The sequence below is a fragment of the Lactuca virosa genome, chromosome 4 (assembly GCF_052849685.1).
Source record: "Lactuca virosa cultivar CGN04683 chromosome 4, Lactuca_virosa_CGN04683_v6, whole genome shotgun sequence".
Classification (NCBI taxonomy): domain Eukaryota; kingdom Viridiplantae; phylum Streptophyta; class Magnoliopsida; order Asterales; family Asteraceae; genus Lactuca; species Lactuca virosa.
Genome location: NC_136429.1, coordinates 177,417,198 through 177,442,115, shown reverse-complemented (window position 1 = coordinate 177,442,115; position 24,918 = coordinate 177,417,198).

Here is a 24,918-nt window from a genome sequence, read left to right as displayed (position 1 = left end):
GAGACTTCGTTTCCATGGAATTGCTCTCCATTGGAATGCTTTGTAAAATTTGTTGCCAAGTCTTTGTGACTTTTGTGCATAGTCATTACAAGAGGATCATTGCATGTAAGTTTAGAATCTAACAGATTGGAAAAGAATCTTTTATTCTTACATTTGTCGTAAGGATTTGGAATTGTGAAATGAGAATCATTGAAATGTTTTCAATTGATCTATTCCACAAAGAAAGGACCATAGGTAAACATAGTGTGCATGCTTGTAGCATGGGACACCTATTGTTTTAGTTCAAGTATTAAGTTGATTAATTGAAACACTATACAATGAAGAATGAGTAATCAATATGACTCAAAAGTTTTGGGGCCATATAGGATTAGTATTATTCTTGTGTTTCACTTTGCATGTTTTGACTTCCCGAATAACTAGGTTATTCAAACCGTCCACAGTCGATCATACTTTGGAAGTATGTATTGAGACAAGACTGTCATGAATGGGTCTGTAGTATGTCTAGATGTTTCAGACATAGCTGCAGTATTCATGAGTGCTCCTGGAATAAGATTCGAGTATTGGATTAAACCCATGCTCATTTGAATCACTTCATGGATTTTATCACGAGTGATCATGAGACGATAATATCTTATATTCTTCAAACGGAGACGTGTAAGTTTTAGTTGTGAGTCGGTTGCGCATTGACATATGTAAACGCACCAGTAACTTGGATGTTATAAAACATATCGTTGTGTGTAATTTGATGAGTGATTACAAGCGAGCATTTGGGTTGAAGTTTATCCGTTCCTTTTACCCCATGTGGATAAAAGCGATATATGTGGGCCCCTCGATGATTTAGTGATGACAACCCTAAGTGCTCGGTCGGGCCTGGACTGATTTGATTTGTTCAATTAGTCGGTCGTCACAAATCAGGAATCGAGAAACAACAGATGGACAGAGATAATGATTTTAATCCATGTTTCAGTCCATATGATATCTAGAATGGAGGAATATATGATCCCTTATCTAATGGACACGTCATTGACTAGGTCATAGTTCGATAGCGGCTTTTAAGAGCTACGATTGCGGGTCGGGATTTTGGAGTCGTATTTGCAATAATAGTTTTAGACTTATCCAAGTGGGAGACTGTTGGATTAGATGTCTAAGCCCATAACTATTATTGGTATGTACTCGACCCGAGAGTAGCATGGTCCATTTGGGTTGCATAACATCAGGACAATTTGTTAGGATGGACTTTTGAGAAGAGGTTATATATGATTTATTAATATATTATAAGTTCTAATATATTAATATGAAATCATATGATTTAATTAGTATTGATCAAGAATTAGTTTGAAATTAATTTAGAGATCAAAAGAGACTAATTAAATCTATGGGGACTAATTATGGTAATTGGTTATATTTATATGTGTTGGGCTTATGATCCATATTGGACAATGTTTATGTATGGATACATAAAGAGTTGGGCCACATGAACCATGGATCATAAAACTTATGGGTATGGATTTGGGTTATACCCAATTTGTTAGGATGGACTTTTGAGAAGAGGTTATATATGATTTATAAATATATTATAAGTTCTAATATATTAATATGAAATCATATGATTTAATTAGTATTGATCAAGAATTAGTTTGAAATTAATTTAGAGATCAAAAGAGACTAATTAAATCTATGGGGACTAATTATGGTAATTGGTTATATTTATATGTGTTGGGCTTATGATCCATATTGGACTAAGTTTATGTATGGATACATAAAGAGTTGGGCCACATGAACCATGGATCATAAAACTTATGGGTATGGATTTGGGTTATACCCATGACTCTTGGAATCCTACATATAAATATAAGCTTCATAACCTAAAAACGCATACTTCTAGCTCTTGGAGTTCATGGAGTTGTTTTTGATGCATGGAAATTCTCTCTTAAGAGTCACCTTTGTCCTAGGTGAGTTGTGATTCCATTTGAGGTGCAACACTTGGGGCACTAAGTTCTTAAAGGACAAAGTCTTCCTAGCATCATCAACAACATCAAGAGGTATGTCTAAAACTTGTCTTATTATACATATGTTATTTGTATGCTAGTTGTAGGCTTAAAGCTTTGGAAACTATATGCATGTATAATTAGAGAAAACATAGATCCAAAGCTTTTAGGGTTGTATGTGCACCATAGGATGTTGTAGTATACAAAACCCAACACAAACAACACCCAATTAACAATTGAGTTTCAAACCAAATCCATTAATCCATAAACGGTCCAACTTATCAGGCCCACTAATAGCCCAAGCGCATTGGGCCCACTAAGGCCCAACAAGGCAAGCCCAATAAATATATACAACTTTCATGAAAGTCCTCAGCCCAACCAACTAAGCCCAAAACTCAAACAAGTCCCAAAATCAAAGCCCCAAAGTCCAATGATCCATAAAGCCCAATTCCCAACTGATCAGACGTACGTACGGCGTACATGGCTTGTACGCACGACGTACGTCGCTGGTCCAAAAATGAGCATCATAGCTGGAACGCGCGGCGTTCCCCAGTGGTACGCACGACGTTCCCGGCGACCACCCAAAAGTCATTCTAATTACTTAATCCTTTAAGCCAAACGACCAAAACCTCATAATGGCTAAGTATAAGTGACTTTATCCATAAAAGCGAAGGCTTTAAGCCTTTGCATGGCTTAATGAAGCCCAAACAGCAAAGATGAACTCCAAATGTCAAAATCACTCCAAAAATGTCTTAAAATTTCTTAATACCTTAAGACCTCTATCCAAACTTCCAAATCTGATTTCAAGGGACTTCTTAAGTCATAAAGTTTCCAACTTTATGACTTAGCATAACTCAATGGGACCCAAATCAAAACCCTAAGTCCCGAACTTCATCAAATGACTACCAAATCATGCATGGAAGGTTTCTACCCATCAAGATCCAAACTTTATGACTCCATAACCTCAACAAGGATCAAATATGAAGCTCAAAGGTTATGTAGTAACTTCTACTCATAAGAACCACCTCAAAGGGACCAAAACCATAACAAAATACCACTTAGCTAGATCTACATGAAAGAGTTGTCAAGTTTAAGACTTTATACCTCCAGAAGATTGATCTAGGTGCACAAAGCTTGGATCCAAAAGCTCTGAGTCAAGCAATGACTCTTCAAGAAGTTCCTTATTCCTCCTCAAGCACAAAAAATACTCATAAATCACTTTAAAGCTCAAGAATCACCCAAATGGAGGCTAGGGTTTCGTTCTTAAGGTTAGAGAGGATGGAGGCTAAAGGAAATGAGGGTTGGAGGTGAGTTAAGGTCTTTAAATAGGGTACAAGACCCTAAATTAGGGTTTTAATCTGGCTTGATGAACGTAGCATGTTACCTTGGGGAACGCAGGGCGTTCCCAAATGCTCCCACGTCCAAATTCCCGTGTACGCCATGCGTACCTCCCATGCATACCCTGTTTGGCCAAACCATTCTAACTTCAAATGATCATAACTTTTGCATCCCTTATCCGTTTTCGACGTTCTTTATATCCATGGAAAGGTAACGAGAAGCCCTACACTACTATAAACTTTATTTACTCTGAAAACCAACCGAAATTAAATCCAATATTCATAAAAGGCCCTAACCAATGCCTTTACTGACACCCTTGGGCTCTAAAGCACAAACCGAACCCTTTCACCACATAACCAACATTACCCACATCCAAATGGGTCTAAACCTTTCTTCCCAAAGGCCCTAAGACTTATGATAACTGATGATCGGGCCACGACCCCGAATAATGAAGCAATTCGAAACCGAGTGTTACATGTATTAATTGCATTCTCAAATTCACAATATGATTATGACATCCCTCTTCATATTTCAAATTGTGAGGAGCGGCAACGAATGGTTTAAACTTTTAGGAGATATGTTTATCACATCTTGAAAGCGTTTCAACTCATACACTGTCTGAATAAAGTGAATAAGCTTGAGAAGCCTAATAAGAGACTTGACAAAGCATCACGAAATAGGAATTTCCATTTCCATGAGAAAGTCAAAGGGTATTGATTTCTATAAGTCCAATTGATTCTGAGTATAAGTCAAAGGATATATAGTTCATAGTTTACAGATCAGTTATGCATTTCTTTGCTCAAACGCATCTCGTAACTGGATGTTATAAAGGGTTATTTCATATGTGATTTGACATATAAATTATATGACTATATAGTCAAATTAATTCGTTCCTTTTGCCTTAACAGTAAAAGCGATATATGTTGGCTCTTCAAGGATTTGAGTTGATCTATGAAAACCAGGCGTCTGGTCTAGACTAAATTGATGTGTTTAATTTTCTAGTCTAAATTGATCACAAATAGTTAGTCGGGAAACAAATAAATGAGCATGAGGTTAATCATTTAATCCATGACTTGGTTCATACGATATCTTAAGAATGAAGCAATAGCTGATCACTTATCTATACTTGCAATTGTAGTTACAGACTTATCCAAGTGGGAGACTATTGGATTAAGGTGTCTAACCCAGTAACTAAACTGATATATTCTTGTAATTAGAAGCAAAGTCGTTTTTGGATTGCACTCATAACTAAAACTTGTTTAGAATGACATTTATAGAGAAAGGATGATTTATAAGATTTTTTATATGATTAATAAACTAATTGGAAATTGTGAGGAAATGATTTGTTAATATATTATATGATTTATATATTAATTGAAAATACACAGATGGTTTATTAGTTTAATATGTGATTAATAAATTAATATTCAATTGTTAAAGTAAATGATTTGTGAATTTACCTGATTAACAAATTAATAAGAAATCAATTAGAAATAATTAATTATTAATCAGAATTAATCTGGAATTAATTTGGGTATAATAGGAATTAATTAAAGGTGTAAGGTGTGAATTGTAATTATTTAATAGTTGAACAAAAGAGGCAATTCTAGAACTATCCAAGGGTGGACAGTTTTTGGAGCGTTTCTAGGGTTTCTAGAAGCCTTATGGATATTAATAAGGAAAAGATTTAAATTGGAATTAAATCAATTATTTAATTATTCAAATATTGCTTTGTCCCTAAGTTACCTAAACTATAAATAGGACCTATTGGACACTCAAATCCATGGTTCTCTCTTCCAAGAGGGTTATGAACGAAATTCTCATATCTCCTCAAGTGTCTTCAAGTTCTAGGGTTTTGGTGTGAGCCATTAGAGACATCATCCGTTTGGTGCTAGCTTTCCAAGCTCTTCAAAGGAAGGATTAAAGTAACTTGTTTGCTACAACAAGTTTGAGGTATGTAAACCCTTAACCTTAATTTCTAGATTTCGAAATTTCTAGGGTTAATATTAGGTTTTTGTTATTCAAAGTATGTTGCCCTAATATGAAGACATAGATCCTTTTAGGTTGCATGTGCCCTTCTTAATTGTTAAGTGATTTTCTGCATTGAGAATTTTGTTGTAATCTAATAAACCCAACAAATTCCACATCATACTTTCGGAAGTAAGTAATGAATCAAGACTATCGTGAATTGATTGTAGATTCTCCATAAAGATTACACATTGCATAGGATTGCTATAATATTCATGAGTACTTAGAAAATTGAGATTTTGAGTATTGGACAAACTCACGCTTAGAGATTACTTCATGGATTCAATCATGAGTAATTCTAAGACGATAATATTTCTATTCTTCAAACGAAGATACATAACTTGTAACTTGGAAGTCGATTATGAATTGGCATTGCGAAAACGCATCAGTGAAATGATGTTATAAAATGTAGTATTATGTATGATTTAGTGAGTAAAGGTTATAGTTATGTAGTCAAATTTTATTCGTTCTTTTTTCCTTATCAGGAAAATCGATATCTTTAGGCCCCTCGGTGATTTGATTTGATCTATGAAAAACCAGGCGCCTGGTTTGGACTAAATTGATGCGTTCAGTTTCGTAGTCTGAAATTGATCACAAATCGAGAAAATTGGGAAACAAATAAATGAACATGAGGTTGATCATTTAATCCATGACTCAGTTCATACTATATCTTGTAGAACGAAGGAATAGCTGGTCATTTATCTTAGAGCCAACGTTTGATTTGAATTAGAGTCCGGTAGTAGCTTGGGAAGCACACTTCGATGTTTGGTTCAAGGTTATACTTGTAATTGTAGTTATATACTTATTTAAGTGGGAGACTGTTAGATTAAGGTGTCTAAGCTCATAAATAAGTTGGTATATTCATGTAATTGGAAGCAATGTCCTTTTTGGATTGCCCTCATAACTGGAATTTGATTAGAATGACATTTGTAGAGAGAGATAATGATTTATTAGATTATTATATGATTAAGAAAGTAATTGGAACTTTTGAGGAAATGATTTGTTAATATATTATATGATTAATGCAGTATATTAATTGGAAACAAATAATTGATTTGTTAATTTATATAATTAATAAATTAATATGAAATCAATTAGAATTAGTTAATTGTTAATCAGAATTAATCTGGAATTAAATTTGGATTGATTGGAATTAATTAAAGGTGCAAGAGGTGGATGGTAATTGTTCAGTAGTTGAACAAAAGAGGCAATCTAGAACCATCCAAGGGTGGATGATTTTGGGAGTTCTTCTAGGGTTTCCAGAAGCCTCTTGGATGTTAATAAGGAAAGGATTTGAATTGGAATTAAATCTATTATTTAATTATTCAAATCTTGTTTTGTCTCCAAGTTACCTATACTATAAATAGGACCCCTTGGGCATAAAATTTGGTGGTTACTCTTGACAAGGAGAATATTAACAAAAAAATATACCTATCCTCCTTTCTCCTCACTTGTCTTCTAGTTTTAGGGTTTGGGTGTGAGCCGTAGAGTCATCATCCTTTTGGTGCTAGATTTCCAAGCTCGTAAAAGGAAGTATTCAAGTAACTTATTTCCTATAAAAAGTTTAAGGTGTGTAAACCCTTAACCTTGGTTTCCTAATTTCTAAATTGCTAGAGTTTTTTTTATTAAAAGTATGTTTCCTTCAAAGTGAAAGACATAGATCCTTTTAGGTTACATGTGCCCTTCTTAGTTGTTAAGTGATTTTCCGCATTGAGCATTTTTTTTGTAACCTAATAAACCCTTCAGTAATGCAATACCTTTCCTTTTCATTTGTGTCCATGGGGACTTATACCAAATGGACATAACTTTTTGGCACATAGAACGCCTAAGAGGTTCAGTTGTCGACGTTTTATATTCATCCATTGGAATCTCTTTTACATCCGACGATTGGATATGTGGATTCGGATGCTCAAGGTCATGATTTAGCGGTTGTTTGGGTGTGCCTGACTCTTAATCATGCTCCCACATGTCGTTGTTATATGTCGTACCCGCATATTGCACTATAAGTGCATGTACAGTTCCATAGTTTTTAAATAAAAACAATGAAAAAACTTAAGGACCCTAAAGTTAAATAAAAATTATATGGGAGTGAAATAGTTAACAATGTATCTCCACCCCCCTTCGAGGTACGAAAATCGTGTTCGAGAGTCTTATTGATAAGTTTTAGAAGCATGGATAAAGTAGTGTCATGCTCTGCGACATTCACCGACCTCGTTTTGCAAGTCAGTAATAATTCATTCTTTATCAATTGATGGTTCAGATCCTGGCGGTGGTGGCGGCGATGGAATATCTATTCGTGCCTTCTTTTGTCGAGGCTCGTGGGTAGGGGGTGTATGTATGATGGTGTGAGGGAAGGTGCCTTGTGAACTTCTATGTCGGGAAAATCAGGGCGATCAATCCACGCTAAGCTAACTATTCACCATTCAGCACGACTCTCAACTTCTGTTGGCTCCAACTTCTGTACGAGTCTGTTATCCTGCTAACAAAATTATAAAACTATAAATAAACATAAATTATATATATATATATATATATATATATATATATATCATAAAATATTAAAATATATAAGTAGCCATACGTCGTCGATTTTTATAAACTGGTTGCACTAAGTCTTTTGTAAAGGCTTCAGTTTCGACCATGTAACAGCCCGAGGGATCACATTCTCTTGTCGGATACCAAACAAACTGGTCACAGGAAAACTTTCAAGAATCCATATCTGAAAAAATCATTTATTAGAATGTTAGCAAACAAAAAAATAATAAACTGAATCATGTAATTACCTTGAAAGCATATAAAAATCCGTTTAGGGTGTAGGTCATTTTTTGAGGTTGTTTCTCTTTCCGTCCCACTGGATGTATATGCTTGACAATCTTATTGAATACAATAATTAGTTTAGGGTTCAAATGATTCCAAATTACCCTCCCCGTGGATATATACGACATAAAAAACTCCCAATTAAAATTCTAAAAAATATTACTAATGACAATTAGTTAATCTTAATTATAATCAGTAATAAATTAACGACAAGATATCTATTGAATTCATCAAAGTTGGATACCAAAGACAAATATTTGTCTAAAATAGGTTGTTTCGTCAACCACCCATTTAGCACCTTCTCTAACAGATATAAGAGACATACACAGACCACATCCTCGTTTGATAAGTTATTAAGCGAATTATTAAACACCTTCTTCACATCGTCTCATTTGACGGTGACATTCCTCGAGACCATAGGAAACACATGAGGACGGAAGGCATCGTCTGAACCGAACGCAGGAAATTAATATCCAAAACAGAAGCCGATAACAATACAAAATTCTTTCTTCCCGAAAAACGGCTCGTAACCCCCAATCTCAAAAACCATTTCTTTTGCTTCGCTTCGGGGGTCCGTGATAACTTCGTGGCAAAAGACATAATGTAGAAGCAAAGGATACCTATCTACATTAGGAATGTCTAACCACCTACCAAAACATGAATTCCAGAACATAGTCTCGCATGTTAGGCTGTCTTTCAATGTCGCAAGAATTTCCCTGCCGACTTTGCGATTACAAGACAGTGTAACGAATGCATCAAAAACCCTTTCGTGTTGCACAAATAAAAAATTTCTTATAACCCAACTTCGGAACGAAAACTGACCAATATTCCAGACCAGTTTCGAACTAGTTCATCATGTTCCGAACAAGATTTTCGCATTGCGGAGCGTTCCAAAATGAAATTTTATGTTCTGAAACAATACATTTCGATGTAAGCTAACAATATCTAAACATCTAAACTACTTTTGGGTTGGTCCTACTGCAATGGCATCTTTAATTAAAAACTCTTGAACGTTTTCAGTTAATTCCGGAGGTGTTCTACACATTCCAGAATAGTAGTTCTCAGTGAATAATCATGTATAGAAACAAGCAAACTAGGTTTTTGAGTGAAGAACGTACTCATAAAATAATTGAGTCATAGTAGTCATCTTCCATGTTGAAGTTGTGTGTCGGAGAACGAAATCGAAATCAGAATCGCGTCGGAAAGTCGAAGAAAGATCCGGAATGAAGTCGGCGGTCCAGATGTTTTCAAAATATATTTCGAATTTTGAAATTCAAATTTCCGATCCGGAACACGTACGTAAACTCCGGAATGGGCATTCCGAAAGCAACGAAAAGGGTCGGCCCATCCGAAAACGAGATCGAAATACGTTCCGTAAAAACTCATTCCAAAGAATATGATTATTTAAAAAAAATGGGTTATATAATCTTAAAACACACAAAATAATGGTTAATTTACTCAATTTCCCTAAAATATACCTCATTTTTTTCCTTATGAAAATGTCTTTTTTTTAATTTAACTTTTATTTTTTAATATAAAAACAATATTAATTTACTAAATAAAAAAAAATAAAAAATTAGTTTACTAAAATAAAAATAAGATCTAAATTACAAAAAATTAACATATTGTATTGACTAAAAATTAAAATTTGAAAACTACATAACAATGAAATAAAATAAATTACATTGATTAGAAAACTCGTCGTCCAAACAATGACGGTCTTGAAGCGCCGTTTGGGACATGAAATAAAAGCTATTCACCGAAATTAAACATTTTTTGATCGTAAAGTATTGAACAAGATGACACTAATCGTCGTCTTTTGTATTATGCGATTATATATATATATATATATATATATATATATATATATATATATATATATATATATATATATATATATGCTTAGGTTATTTTATTTTTACTAACTATTGTGTGCCAGAATGCACAGATCTGGACCAACGGATGGAATTAATCAATGGACATGATTTGAGAGTGTATGATACTACAATGTGATAGCATCTACCATACAATCACACAATTTTTAGCAAAAGGGTATTTTGGACAATTAACTACATTTATAAAATAAATTTTTCGGATTTAGGCATAATTAATTCTCCTAATTTAAAAAATCTGATTTTTTTTAATTGATTCAATTTTAATTTTAACTTAATTTGTAAACATAACCGATTTTATTCTGTCAGAATATTTTTTTTGTTAGAAAGATTATCTTTCAGAATTTTATTCTGTTAGAATATTATTGAAGAATAACAAAATTCTTGAAAAAATAACAACATTCTAATATATTCTTATACATCCGAACTTAAATACAAATTCATACATATTCTTACAGACTAAAAGTCTTATACATTTTAATATAATTATACATATTTTAAAAGAATATCAACAAAAATGAATAAAATTCTAAAAAAATAACAACATTCTTAAATCGTGAGTATGATCAAACTTTATTCATTCTTCAAGTTATTCCTATTAGGTCTTCAACGCATTCTTCCAGCAATTCCTATCACAAATACAACAAAAACTAATACTGGTTAAAAACATTTACTTGCAATTAACTATCACTTTATATATTCTAGTAGAATACATAGAATACATTCTGGCTGAATACATAGATTTTATTCTGGCATAATACATTCTGATATAATACATATAATACATTCAAAAGTATCGTATTTACTGCTAATACACTTTTAGATTCCAAATATACAATAACGAAGGACAATAGAAATTGGAATTCAAAATCACAAATTGAACGAAAATAATACACAGACAAATTAATTACCTTTTTAAACAATTACATAAAACATGTGTTGCTAGTAATTCCGACAGAATGCATACCACAAGGTTAAATTCGTTAAACTATCTTTCAGGCATTTCAACAAACACTTGTTAGGCATTATCATCAAACAAGCCAAAATTCATCTAACAATTAATTAAGTTAGAATAATAATGTGGGTGCTAGGTGTGTATCAACAAAGACCATGATCCTTATAAATAGACAAAGAAATCATCAAAAAAAATGTTAAAAACCAATATGCGTATAATATATGCAATACATTCATGTAATCCTAAAATTGCAATGAAAAAGATGGAGTCTTATATATAGGCATTTCATCGAACATTTAGAGGGCAGCACACATGTTATATGACAGAATACATATTGCATAAAATATATGTTACTAGTAATTCTGACAGGATACATGTTGTATGACATAATACATTCTCACAAAATATGACATAATACATAGAATATGACAGAATACATAGAATACATTTTGACAAAATACATAGAATACATAGAATATGGCATAATACATAGAATATAACATAATCCATGTCTAAGATTACTAGAAACTATGTTTTAAATATGGAATTAGTCGATTTTTGAGAATTTGGCTTGAAACATCTCTTATGCATTTTATTAAACACCTTCTGTGCATTATCAAATTATCCTAGCTTTACCTTGAAATACAATGTCAACCACCTTCAACAAGTTGTATTAAACACCAAACACCTTCATAACACCAGAAATTGAACCGAAAGCAGGAGAAAGATTCATGATATCATGGGAAATCGATAGAAATCGATTACAGATGTTGAGATAATCAGAAATCAAATGCAGCTATACCAAACTTGAATTAAGAGAACGTATATCCGATTCCACTAGTGAATTTCCAGAACTGGGAGATCTTAATTGGAAAGGACTTACTTGCTTGGTTCAAATAAAATGCAAAGAAATACATACAAACAGATTGCAATCATCGATTTTTCAGAAATGTCGTTCACAAAATCATTTATCCAAAACCAAATACATAAAATTGATTAAATAAAAAAAAGGACTTCAATAGAAGAAAAAGAAACCTACAGGCTGATTGGAGAAGAAATTTATCCGTAGTCATGGGTCTGGAAACTTGATGATTGATAGTGGAGATGATGGCCGCCATGGTGGGTTTCTTCTCCTGGTATAATGAAGGAGTCGATGGTGAAGATTGAAGAAGCAATTTAAGGACGAATGGTGAGTGTTTTTCTAGGGTTAACAAACTAGTTTCACTGGACATTAAACGTTTTAAATATTTACCAAAATTAAATTTAGCCAATATTACTATTATACCCTTTTCTGATTTATTATTGAATTTATTTTTTCTTAATTCTGATTGGTTGTTAGAGGCACACAATACTTGTTGAAAACATTTGAACCTAGCTCTCTCTCTCTCTCTCTCTCTCTCTCTCTCTCTCTCTCTCTCTATATATATATATATATATATATATATATATATATATATATATATATATATATATATATATATATATATATATATATATATATATATAGGGAATGGTTATTTCGAAAACAAAAAAAACCCTAAAAATCATAAAAATACATAAAAAAAATACTTAGAGATCACAGAACTTTTTTTTTTAAATTTTTTTATAGAAAAATCGCAGCTTTTTTAATAAAATCGCAGAAAAAAAAATCAATTTTTTAAAGAAAATTTGGTTTTTTTTTTTAAAAAAAAAAATCAGCGATTTTATACTAAAAGCTGCGATTTTTTCATAAAAAAATTCAAAAAAAAGTTTTGTGATCTCTAAGTATTTTTTTTTATGTATTTTTATGATTTTTTAGGGTTTTTTTGTTATATATATATATATATATATATATATATATATATATATATATATATATATATATATATATATATATATATATATATATATATATATATCCAAAATCAACATAGAACCAAATATTACCATAGAACCACATGAAATTGACTAATGTTTATAACTAGACATACATATTCATCTATGAACATATGTATTATTAGTTATGAACATAAAAAATGTTCATAAATGACCATAATTATTTTCATGTGGTTTTATTGTTCTATGGTGTATATATATATATATATATATATATATATATATATATATATATGTGTGTGTGTGTGTGTGTGTGTGTGTGTGTGTGTGTGTGTGTGTGTTCAAATGAGAAATATATTTATTGTGGAAAACAGTGAGAATGAATTATAGCCAATTTGTAACACCCCTTATTGGGTGAGAATGAATTAATTGTATAGCTATCGGTCCCGAAACATTTTAACGGGTTTCGTTGTTAAAAATACGAGGTGTCAATGAGTATCAAAACAGAGGTGCAAACTCCCAACAAACCAGAGTCTTCTAGATATTTGGCACCTAAAATACTCCAAATCCTTAAATATGAACACATATCAAAGTAAGTCGAGAAATGATTTTTCCTAGTGAGTTATCTGAGGTTGATTTATTTAGAGCAAGGGATAACAATCCAACCTACACAAATCAAACATCCGTAAATAATCATAAACACATGAAATTATAAGGTTTAACCACCCACTCAAACAAAGGGGTCTTATATGGCTAAAATATTTACTTTATGAAAATATTTCCAAAAAGAACGCATAAGTCCCACAAATTTCTTAAAAAAGGATAAATGAAGTTTAGAACACATATAAGATGCAATGCAACTATTCCCACCCTTGTCAATCTCATAAATCCAAATCACCATCGACAGGAGAATATGTAGAGCTCACGACGGACGACAACGTCAAATTTTTCCCAATTAATTGTATGTTCCTTATAAGAACCCGAAATTTAGAGAATGTTGATTTTTTTTGTCAGATATTGACCAAAAGGGCAAAATGGTTATTAATAAGAATTTAGTGAGAATATGAAGTTATGACTACATGAAAATGGCCAAGATAAGTTTAGGTAACTTAGAGGTTAGATGAGTAAGTTCAAGAAAAAGAATGCATAATAATATGTATTTTGGATCAAAAGGGTAAAATTAGTATTTTATGCTTTTTAGGCTAAGTTTGTGACATAATAGATTATGACCCTTATTAATTCAGTGATAAATGACTTAACAAAGTTATAGATTATGTTCCCACCTTCGTATGGATATAAAGATGATAGAAAATGGGTTAGGAATGAAGAAGTTATGAATGTTAGAAGTTGGAGGAAAAGTTGTCCCCAAAGTTGGAATGGAATCATCAATGCACTTTGTTGATCTCTAGGTACCGCGGCGCGGTACATAGATCACCGCGATGTAGTGAGTGATGAAAAGGATTCAAACATAGTTCTTCTTCATAACAGAGAAAAGGCAATATATTGTTCCCCGTGACACGGTGTATGGGCACCACAATGCGGTAGAAAGACCCACCATTGCGCGGTATCGTAGATTTAAATCAGATTTTAGTCCTGTTAGAGCTCATTTCGATCATTTTAAAGGTAAAATCTATTGGGAGCTCAAAGGTGGTGATTTTTCTGGAAGCTAGAGATGGTGGGTTGTTAGGATTTTCATCCTCTCCACATTAAGGTATGATTTCTCCACTTTTGGTGAAATGTGTAGTTAGGTTAAATTGATTGAATCAATAAACCCATAACCTGATTATGATGTAGATGAGAGGTTTAGATTCTTTAGTCAAGCTTAGAAAGTAATTTCCATGGTGGAATCAATCCAATGAGATTTAGGTTTTGAAAACCTAACTAGTAATTATGAATTGATGCATTATATGTAGATTATAATGAATTAGGTATTATGGGATGCCTAATTCATTGGTTATGTGAGATTAGAATAAGAAAATGACAAGTTAGAATAATGATGCATTAGGTGGTCATTTTGACGATAAGAGTCGTTAAGCTCTTAATAGGCTAAGACAAGTATCAAGAGACTTGTATATATATGTATGGATAGGCTTATGAGCAAGAAGATGGATCAAGAATGCATAAATTGAAGAAAAGAGCCAAGAAGGCTAGTTAGTCTGTACTAACTAATAAGGTGAGTTATATCTCTTTCACTCACTCTCTTTAGATTATGTTATGTATTTATTTATATACTTGTATGTATGTTGGTGTGTAAGAGTCATGTATCTGAGCATGACACAGAGGAAGAGAAGATATGATTATATAGATTATAATCCTAATTTTATTTGCGGTTATACATGTAAGATCATGTATATGAGCATGTGTGTATAAGCAAAGTACGTAGAGTTGTGTAAGAAAGAATAAAGGTATTATAAGTGATACCTGAAAAGAATAGATGAAGAATGAATGTGATTATATGTAATATAATCATATGTATGAGTTATAGTGAAAAGAGTAGCCTTTAATACCCAAGAGATAGTAGAGAGTTACATAAGATGATTATTATGCAGTATATTCATAAAAGTATGTATGTATGTCTAGAAATTAATGATATTGTGTAGGATACCTATATGTTACTAGACATAGAAAAAGATTAATTACTTAATGAGTTAAGTACTAGAGATGTACTGGAATATCTCTTGATGACATAAAGAGATAAAATGTCTAGAGTCACATAATAGAGATAGAGATGTTTAGAAGAATGATTCATTCAAGAATGAGAGAGAGGTTCCTTTAGAAATAAAGAGTATAATCCCTTCAGGAATAAGAGTATGGTTCCTTTGTGAATGATTTTATGTCCCTGTGGGGAAAAGATATAATGATCCCTTTGGGGATGTAGATAGATGATTCCCACGAGAATCAAGATTAGGTATGATTAGATTAGAGAAGATAGAGCAGAGGCTCCTTAATAGGAACAAGATAAAAGAGTTCTTTGTAAGAACTTAATAGTAATTCGTGAGGGATTTAGAGTAAGGAGTCAGTTAGGGATTCAAGAGTAGAAGAAAGATTAAGGATCCATGAGAGATCACAAGATAGAGGAGTAAAACTAGATGAGTATACATGGTAGCATAGTGGGATGTTTTTCCCTTAGAGGGTAGATGAGATTAGAGTTGAGATGTGGCTGTTGGGTCTAGATGAGAACATAATGATGAGGAATTGGAGTGAAGAATAGATGAAGAGTAAGAAAATTATGATGCAGACATGCTAAGAGTAAGAGATATGAGAGGAACATAGTAAGAAAAAGAAAAGAGCATGCACAAAGTAAATAATAGATAAAGTATAGAGGAGATAAAGCAGAAAGGATACATAGTAGAGAGAAGATAGAGTAGAGAAGGGACAGAGCAGAGAAGAGGCCGGGTAGAGAAGAGATAGAGGTAGAGACAAAGATTGAGAATGTGCAAAGCAAGAGATGAGTCTGAGAAAAGGCCAAGAAAGAGTAATAAATGAGGAGAAAAAGTAGAAAAGAAGAGCAGAGTATGGAAAGAGTAGAGACAGATGATAGAGTATGTAAAGATGAGAAAAGATAGAAAATATAGTTAAATGAGAAAGTATAATAGTGTACACTAGGAAAAAAAGAGTTAGAGTATGCTCAGAGTATGAGAAAAAAGATAAAGATGAAAGATAAGAAAAGTAGAAAGAATAACTCACCAGACACATTGTGTCTGATGTTGTAGATATGTTTTATGTTTTGTAGGTTCAGGTAGCAACAGTCGTGGTACAAGAGGATAAGATAAGAGCACAAGGACATAGATTAGATTATATAATTATATTTCCTTGTTATTCTTTTATGTAATAGATTTTTATTGTAAACCCCTGATTTACCCTGGGAATTAAAGTGTTTTAACTTTAGTAGAATTCCACAATGTAAGAAAAACTCTGATATTTCCCCTAGATATTTGTATAGAAAATCCAAGTCCTTACAATAAGTATCAGAGCCATAGTTTAAGTGAATTAGGTTTCGTGTATCCATTCCTAGTCTTAAACCTTGGAAGATAGATGAGAAGCAGAGATTATGAGCTAGTTTGTGATGAAATATGCAAACAGATGCAAGGTACACGACTGAAGATATGTGAAAATAAAGAACCTAAAGAGTATGAGTTTAGTAGATTGACCAATCTTGAAGGTTTGGGTCCAGAATGTTAGAGAAGAAATAAAGAAAGGTCATTTTGTGAAATGATAAGAACGGGCTCAGTGTGAGAAAGAAGAAAGATAATAAAAGTAGAAAGAATAACTCACCAGACACATTGTGTCTGATGTTGTAGATATGTTTTATGTTTTGTAGGTTTAAGTAGGAACAATCGTGGTACAAGAGGAGAAAAGATGAGCACAAGCACATAGATTAGATTATTTAATTATATTTCCTTGCTTTTCTTTTATGTAATAGATTTTTATTATAAACCTATGATTTACACTGGGAATTAAACTGTTTTAATTTTAGTCGAATTACACAATGTAACAAAAATTATGATATTTACCTTAAATATTTGTATAGAAAATCTGGGTCCTTACATTCCTCTTGTATAAAAATGATGGTCGGATGTGAAGAGCTCATCATAAACGATATTGTCAACTTTGCACTAACATCCACAAACTAGGCACTAGGAGCTATCACTCTAGGCCACACAAGAGGTATCGAACCTCTAATTATGCAAGTGAGGATTTTGTAGAAATCTACACAAAAAAAACATACAAACTTGTCCATTTGGGTACCCGAGATCACATAATCACACCTATTCTTACATGATATGCAAAAATTGGATGCTTGAATCATTTTTTAAGAATATAAGCTTTTTAATTTTATAATAAAACCATTTTCCATATATAATATTTAATAAACACGCATATACATATAGTATTCAAGTAGCAAGCAAAATCATTTAAGGAAAACTCGAAAAAAATTCAAAATAAGGTAGGAGATGTATGTTCTTGGTAACCCACCTTCGTCTAAAGCTTCCAAAATCACTTCTTTTCCAGTGAAGGTTCTCCTCAATCAAAACCTAAATGATTTAGGGTAGGTAAATAAAATGACCAAAATACCCCTATAGGTCTACACAAGTTTTAAAATCCTAAAATTCCATTTTTCTATCCTTGTATAATTTATAGAAGCCATTGGCCACCAATCGGATAGCCGAAACTCAAGAATGAACAAAGTATGAAAATTTCTCAAAAGAGTTAACACGAGCCATCTCAAAATAACATTCCCTATGTAAAAATAACATTCCCCACCCCCCCGTGTCAATACCACATGTCTTCATTCATTATTTTCTTTCTTATTTGCAGATTGTACTTTGCATCAACATTTATATTATTCTTTGTGGTTTTTCTAACATGTATAGAAGTTTTTAAAACCCTTAGAATACCCTTTAATTAATCCATTATGTCCATCAATTCAAAGGGTTCATGAAACACCAATAGGAGGGTTATGAGCTTATTTGCGTGTAAGATCAGCTATGATTCATTTTGTAACGACCTGAATTTCTACCATCTAATTAACTAGGGAATTATCATAGTTTTCTACTAAATGAAAAACTCTATTAAAATTTAAAACACTCTACATCCTAAGTTATATTTGGGTTTACTATAAAATATTACATTTAAATTAAAGCATAAAGAAATATACAAGTAATAAAACTACTCCTATCTAAATTCATTGTGCTCTTATCTTCTTCACGTACACCGGTTGCTACTTGAACCTGCAAAACCTGAAAAATCTCTACAACATCAAACAACAATGTATGGTGAGTTATATTCTTTCTATTTTCATGTTCATCTACTGTTTCCATCTTTCATACTCTAATCTTTCTTATTCTCTTCTTTTTCATGCTCTACATTCAAAACTTTTATTCTCATAGTAGAGACTGTCAATCTTTCTCATCTCATCAAATCCATCTATTTTACTCTTCTTCTCATCTTTACTTTCTACTCTTTCTATCTCTCACCTCTTCTATCTCTTTTCTTCTATTTGTTCTCATGCCGTAACATTCTATTCTTTCATTCTCATACTCTATCCTATGCTCTTATTTAATAGCACACATTGTTATTCTTTTCAGTCGTCTATCTCTTCTATCTTTCTTAGCCTCTTCTCAGGCTCATCTCATACTCTACACATATTCTATCTCTGCCTTTACATCTATCTTTTCTCTTTTCTTTTCTTCATCTTTCTATATCTCTCCATACTTTATCTCATCTCATCTTTCTCTACTATTCTCTATCTTTATGCATTCTCTTATCTGTCTCTTGCTATGTTCTTCTCGTAACTCTGACTCTTAGTATGCCTTCTCATACTCATCTTGCTTCATCTAATACTTCTCATCTCAATCCCTCACAGGTCCCTTGGAATTCTCTTTTTTCCTTTGAATCCCTCATGGATTCCTTACTCTTAATCCCTCACATATTATCTTTAAGTTCTTACAAAGAAATTTGTTATCGTGTTCCTCTTAGGGAACTTTTTTCTATATTCTCTAACCATACTCAAACTCTATTCCCGCGGGAATCATCTATCTACATCCCCCAAAGGGATCATCATCTCTTTCCCTGTAGGGACATAATCTCATTCCCAAAGGAATCATACTATTGTCCCCTAAAGGAATCAACTTTCTAACATCTCTCTCTCTCTCTTTCTACTACGTGACTCATCACATAATACTAGTCCCAAGGACAATCTATCTCTTTATCTCATCACATAATACATGAAAGGAAGGTATCCTTCGTGTTAACAGTCTGACTCAAAAAGACCTGAGTCTAACCATTGTATCATTGGTGAGAGGTCATTAAGGACATGACTCATCGATCTGTTACAATGGTCAAAGTAAGGACCTTACTTTAGGTTAAGAAAGAGTAGGAGTTTCCAATGATATCAAATTTAGAAGGAAGAACAAATGCAGCACCGTCAACGGTCAATAAGTCTAAGAGTTAGAAACTCAATAGAAAAGAGACATTAAATATTATGATTACCACCTACAATGGAAAGTTAACGTGCGGAGTCATTATACAAGCCTTGTTTTGTTGATGATTCTGGGACGTAATCATCCTAAGGGAGAGATAATTATAACGCTCGCAAGATAGGGCTAGATGATTAAGGAATAATAGGATAATTAATAGTTACAACGATAGTTAGACATTATCAAAGAAGGATTATTTAGGGAAATTAATCTAAACGAAAGTCGTAGTAGTCGTGAAACTCAGAGTGTGCATATAGAGAACGTCCAAATCTGACTTCATCAGAGAAAGTTATGATTTTTACACATTTCAGCGCACCAGTATACGGCTCAGAAACCGAAGTAGAGATCGGTTGAATATTAGGAAAAACAATCTAAACGAGAGTTGAAGATCTCGTCCATATGATTCCGTCGATATGAAGATGGTCGAGAACGGATATTGTCACACCCCCAAACCGAGATGGCGGAAACATTCAGGGGCGGAGGACGTCATGTACAGTATCATAACAATGCACAATAGTAAAACAAGCAACAACATCCATTGCATTAATAATATAGTTAATACAAGTGTGTTCTGTGTAAAGTTGTAAGACACCAAAAATATATCAAAATAAAAGACGAGTCTTGAACATGCTCCGTCTTCTCAAAAGCTAGTCCAGTGTACCTGTCTACTGGTGACCTGAGAATACAAGCTATTTTGAAAGAGAGTATCAACATTTAAGTTGGTGAATTCATAAGTGTTTTAGTCTCAAATGTTTGTAGTTGTTTCATGAAAATGTTTGTGTTTGTCTATTGAAATGTTTGTATACTTCCCAGAAAATCCTATATTTTCTTCTAAAAATGAAAGTAGTCTTCTACCCAAGACCCGACTGTTTTGTATGTTTGTTCTCTTGTAATAGTGTAAAATGTATGTTTGTACTTGGAATAGTATAAAATGTAAATGGGAAAAATGAAGTTTTCCAATAGTTTTGTACAAAATACACTACTGATGCAATAACTACCTTGAAAACCGAACTGGTTAATTTAGGTTAAAATGTGATAAATTTATAACCATGTATGATTGACTAGTGTAAAACACGATGTTCTTCAGGCATCAAAAAAGTTATGACATTTGTCACCCGTAGACTTGCAGGTCCTACTGTAGCTAGCAGCAAGGTGTAGGATTGTCAATCCAGTATAGATCTATACACAAACTCACGCTCTCCCTCCAGGAGACTCTGGTTATAAGAGTGTGACATAGCAAGTATATTGCTATGTACTGAAATAGTTTCATCACGTTTTAGTTATCTTGTTCACCTATTGTATGTAAGTTCCTTTCTGTTCTTTGTAAAAGAATAGTATACTTGTATGACTAGTAATAGTATGTATGTATTGACTCATATATGTTTCTCTGATCTAGAAGTAGTATGTAGTGATCCTCTAAACTATACCTATTATAGTTTACTAGTGTGTTTGTTTGAATTGTTATTGATTTGTAGAAAAGACTCAATTGTTCAACATAAGCAACTGACTTAAGTATATTCCTTAAAATAGGGTTTAATATTCATGTAGATATTCAATAAGTATTAACTATGATTTAGCCGACAGTTGGACTAGTGATCTTACCCTAAGCCCACAACCAAACAAGGAACAAGAGTTACAGTATTTAGCAATAGTCCTATGCCCATTAAAGCATTTTTATACATAAATAGATACACGAATATGATTTTTAATAAAAACAGAAATCTAATAAATAGTTTTAAAACGGTTTTAACAAGTGTTTGAGTATAAGAAGTCCTTTAGTTTGATGTTTTGACATGTAAGTGGTTAACACAATTATATCGTGTTCTAATTGTATTCTCCCCCTAAAAAACATTTAACACTGTAATTTGTAGGGGTATGAACTCACCTTTTTAGGAGTGATTCGATATAGGAAGATAAGTTTCACGGGTGAAGTCCCGAAGCACAAACGAGTCCTATTTGGCATACCAAGACATATATATGTATATATTTAGTGATCATAATCATAAATATAGCAAGGAAACGGATTGAGTTGCAAGCTTAACTTAAAAAAGAGGGTGCTAGAGTCGAAAAGGGAAGGCTGGAAGGAGTTCACGGCTTGATGTTCTTGACAAATGGCGAGGATGCAAGGGTTCACGGACCAAGAACACTTGATGTTCTTGAGTTCACGACCCAATGATCTTGGAGATTAAGAACACTAGAGGATCCTTAGCAATATCTTGAAGAAGATTCAAAGGAAATGGATGATAGTTGAGAGGAAAGTATTCTTGGTTGAAGATCCTTGGGAGAAAGCCTTATGTTTGCGGTTAGAAAGGGCAGAAGTGAAGTAAAATCAGCTAACTCTCATATATATAGGAGGGGAGGTTCACGACCGTACACCGAGCATTCACAGCCCGAGGCCCATTCACGGTCCGAAGCCTGTTCACGACCCGAAGGTTGTTCACGGTCCTCGGTTCCACTTGACTTTCCTTCATAAACCCTAACACTCATATATACAAGTTCCATACATTTTTAGCTCCTTAATGTAACTATATTAAGATAATAAAAGAAATAAGTTTGACCCTTGATTGAATGTTTGACTTTTACAAGATAGAAATTACGGGTTGTCACAGATATCATATGAGAAAGTTAATGATTTTTTTAACAAACTTTAACAGTCTAAGTCTGTTAAAAACATAGCTTTAAAAATAAAGTCAAAATTATCCAATAGAGTCTAAAAAAAGTTAAAGATCTCGTCGAGAGCTTTCCAGGGATATAAAGAACGTCGAAAACGAAGCTCGTATGAAGAATATACGATTTTCTAAATTTTTTCGAGAAGCGCCACGCGCAGGTGGGTTGCACGGCATGCACCTTCTAGAAGGTGGGGTGTGGACCACCATATTTGTGACATGTGGCAGAAAAGGGGAGGAGCAACATCTCAGGTGTGTGCGGCGCACAGACTGTGCGCGTCACATAATTATGCTATAAATAGACTTCAACTACTCATTTGCTTCCTCACTCCCCATCATCCTCTTTATCGAAATTCTTTCGATTTTAGCCCATTTCTCTTAGTTTCTAACCTGCGGTGAAGCCCTATGACACCTCTAAGTACTTATTTGAGTAATAGCCTTCGAGTAGGAGATCCCGAGTCAGTATTCTGCCCACTTAGATTCTAGAACCTCTGTAAGTTAAGCTACACTTAGTTCATGTGAAGTGTAAGTTTTAATTATAGTCATAGTTGTTATTATGAATCTATAATTAAGGTTTATTGGTAATTCCAAGTCGTTATACTGATTGATCTACTTATGGGAGTGATGTCTACGCTGGATTTAGTGAGGTGTTTAATGTTTTCCAAACAGTATACTCTGTATACTAAACGGACCCTACCTCCGATATGATCCTACCTAGTTATTTAGATCTTGAAGTAGACTTTGGGATTATTAAGGAATGTAAACCTTTAGGATAATAGTTCCATGAAGTATGAAATAAGACTAAGACTTAGCGCCGTGTAAATCTAGGTCTGTTGGAAAAGGGTGTAAGGCGAAGCTCTGTCCAATTCACTAATCACCAAACACTTTGTTAGGTGAGTGCATAGTCCCTTTCATGAACATTATTTAATATATGTATTAATTAAAAATTAAATATCTGCTAGAAGTCGTATGTGAATTATGTGCTTATTGCCTGAATTATATGTTAGGATATATACTATGCTATGTGCGAACACAGCATGGTTCTATTTTATATTAGGATTAAATAGATAACATCATATAATAGTATTAAAAAGGATAATTGCTAAGAAGATAAAAGAATAATAATACCAAAGGCGTTGTAAGGATTATAAATACCCTAGAATTAGGTTAGTGTCACCTCAAGAATAGATTTGGTATTAAGGTTGGTTACAGACGTTGTAATCTAGTCTAGGGATAAACTTACGCTCGTGGAAGATACCTAGCTCAATTAAGTTTGATATTAGGTAGTCTCATTAGGAGAATGTGAGTAACCTAGGAACAGAGAGTAAAGTTCTGTTCCATGACACTATCAGGTGTCGATGTATGGTAGCTACGTACGGGATGACCATAAAGGGTGGGTCCCGATCAGGAGACTGTTAGCGGTATATCTGGTCACCCCCAAAGTAGGTGACAACACTTGATCATTCTATATAGTCTTGTGAATTATGTTGCTAGTGTGATCTCATTACTCACAAAGGTAGATGAATTGGAAAACCATATTCATCAAATACTCTAACGGTCCATAAGCCTTTATGACTTAAAACGACAAAGGATTCCCATATCTGTGTAGTCAACGATTCATCAGGCGAGATAATTTCTCTCTGATAATCACTGTTTAAGATATGTAAGGATCGATAGAAATGAATAGTCTAGGATCTGTGAGGATTGATAGAAATGGATAGTCTAGGATCTGTGAGGATCGATAGAAATGGATAGTCTAGGATCTGTGAGGATCGGTAGGAATGGATATGTAGGAATGGTTATTGTATGGTAACGGTTGATTTGCAGGTCTAATAATTATGGAATATTATCATATAAATATCATGGGATTGAAATCCCTATGTATCTCACTAGGTTTCCCCAACCTGACCAGCTCAGTTCATATGTATCACAGGTATCAAGACATAAGCCACTGGAACTTGATTAGGATGCTGAGTGATTAAGAGACAGCCTGCAATAGTATTCAGGACCATCAGGTCTTTACGTTGTAACTTATGTATCTGTATTGATTATGACATCCTTAGGGTTTTAACATTTTGGAAACAAACATTTGTAATCAAAATGATCTTTTGTACTGGGATTTCTCCGCAAATATAAATAAATGATTTTTAAAGAGTAAAGAAAAGTTTTATTTGGTTCTGCAAATTAGAGGATGTCACAGTTGGTATCATAGAATTAGTTTAAGCAAACTAGGAATTTGTAGGATTTCTATACTTAAATTTAGGTGTTAAGCAATGATGATGATATATGTGTCTAGGATAGTTTAGGTTCTAAACCCAAATAGACATAATCACTAGGATATTTTAGGGTATAGACCTTAAATAATATTAAGTGCTAAAAAAGAAATTAATATATATAGCATAACGTAGGATAAATACCTTATTTGCTATAACATGCACT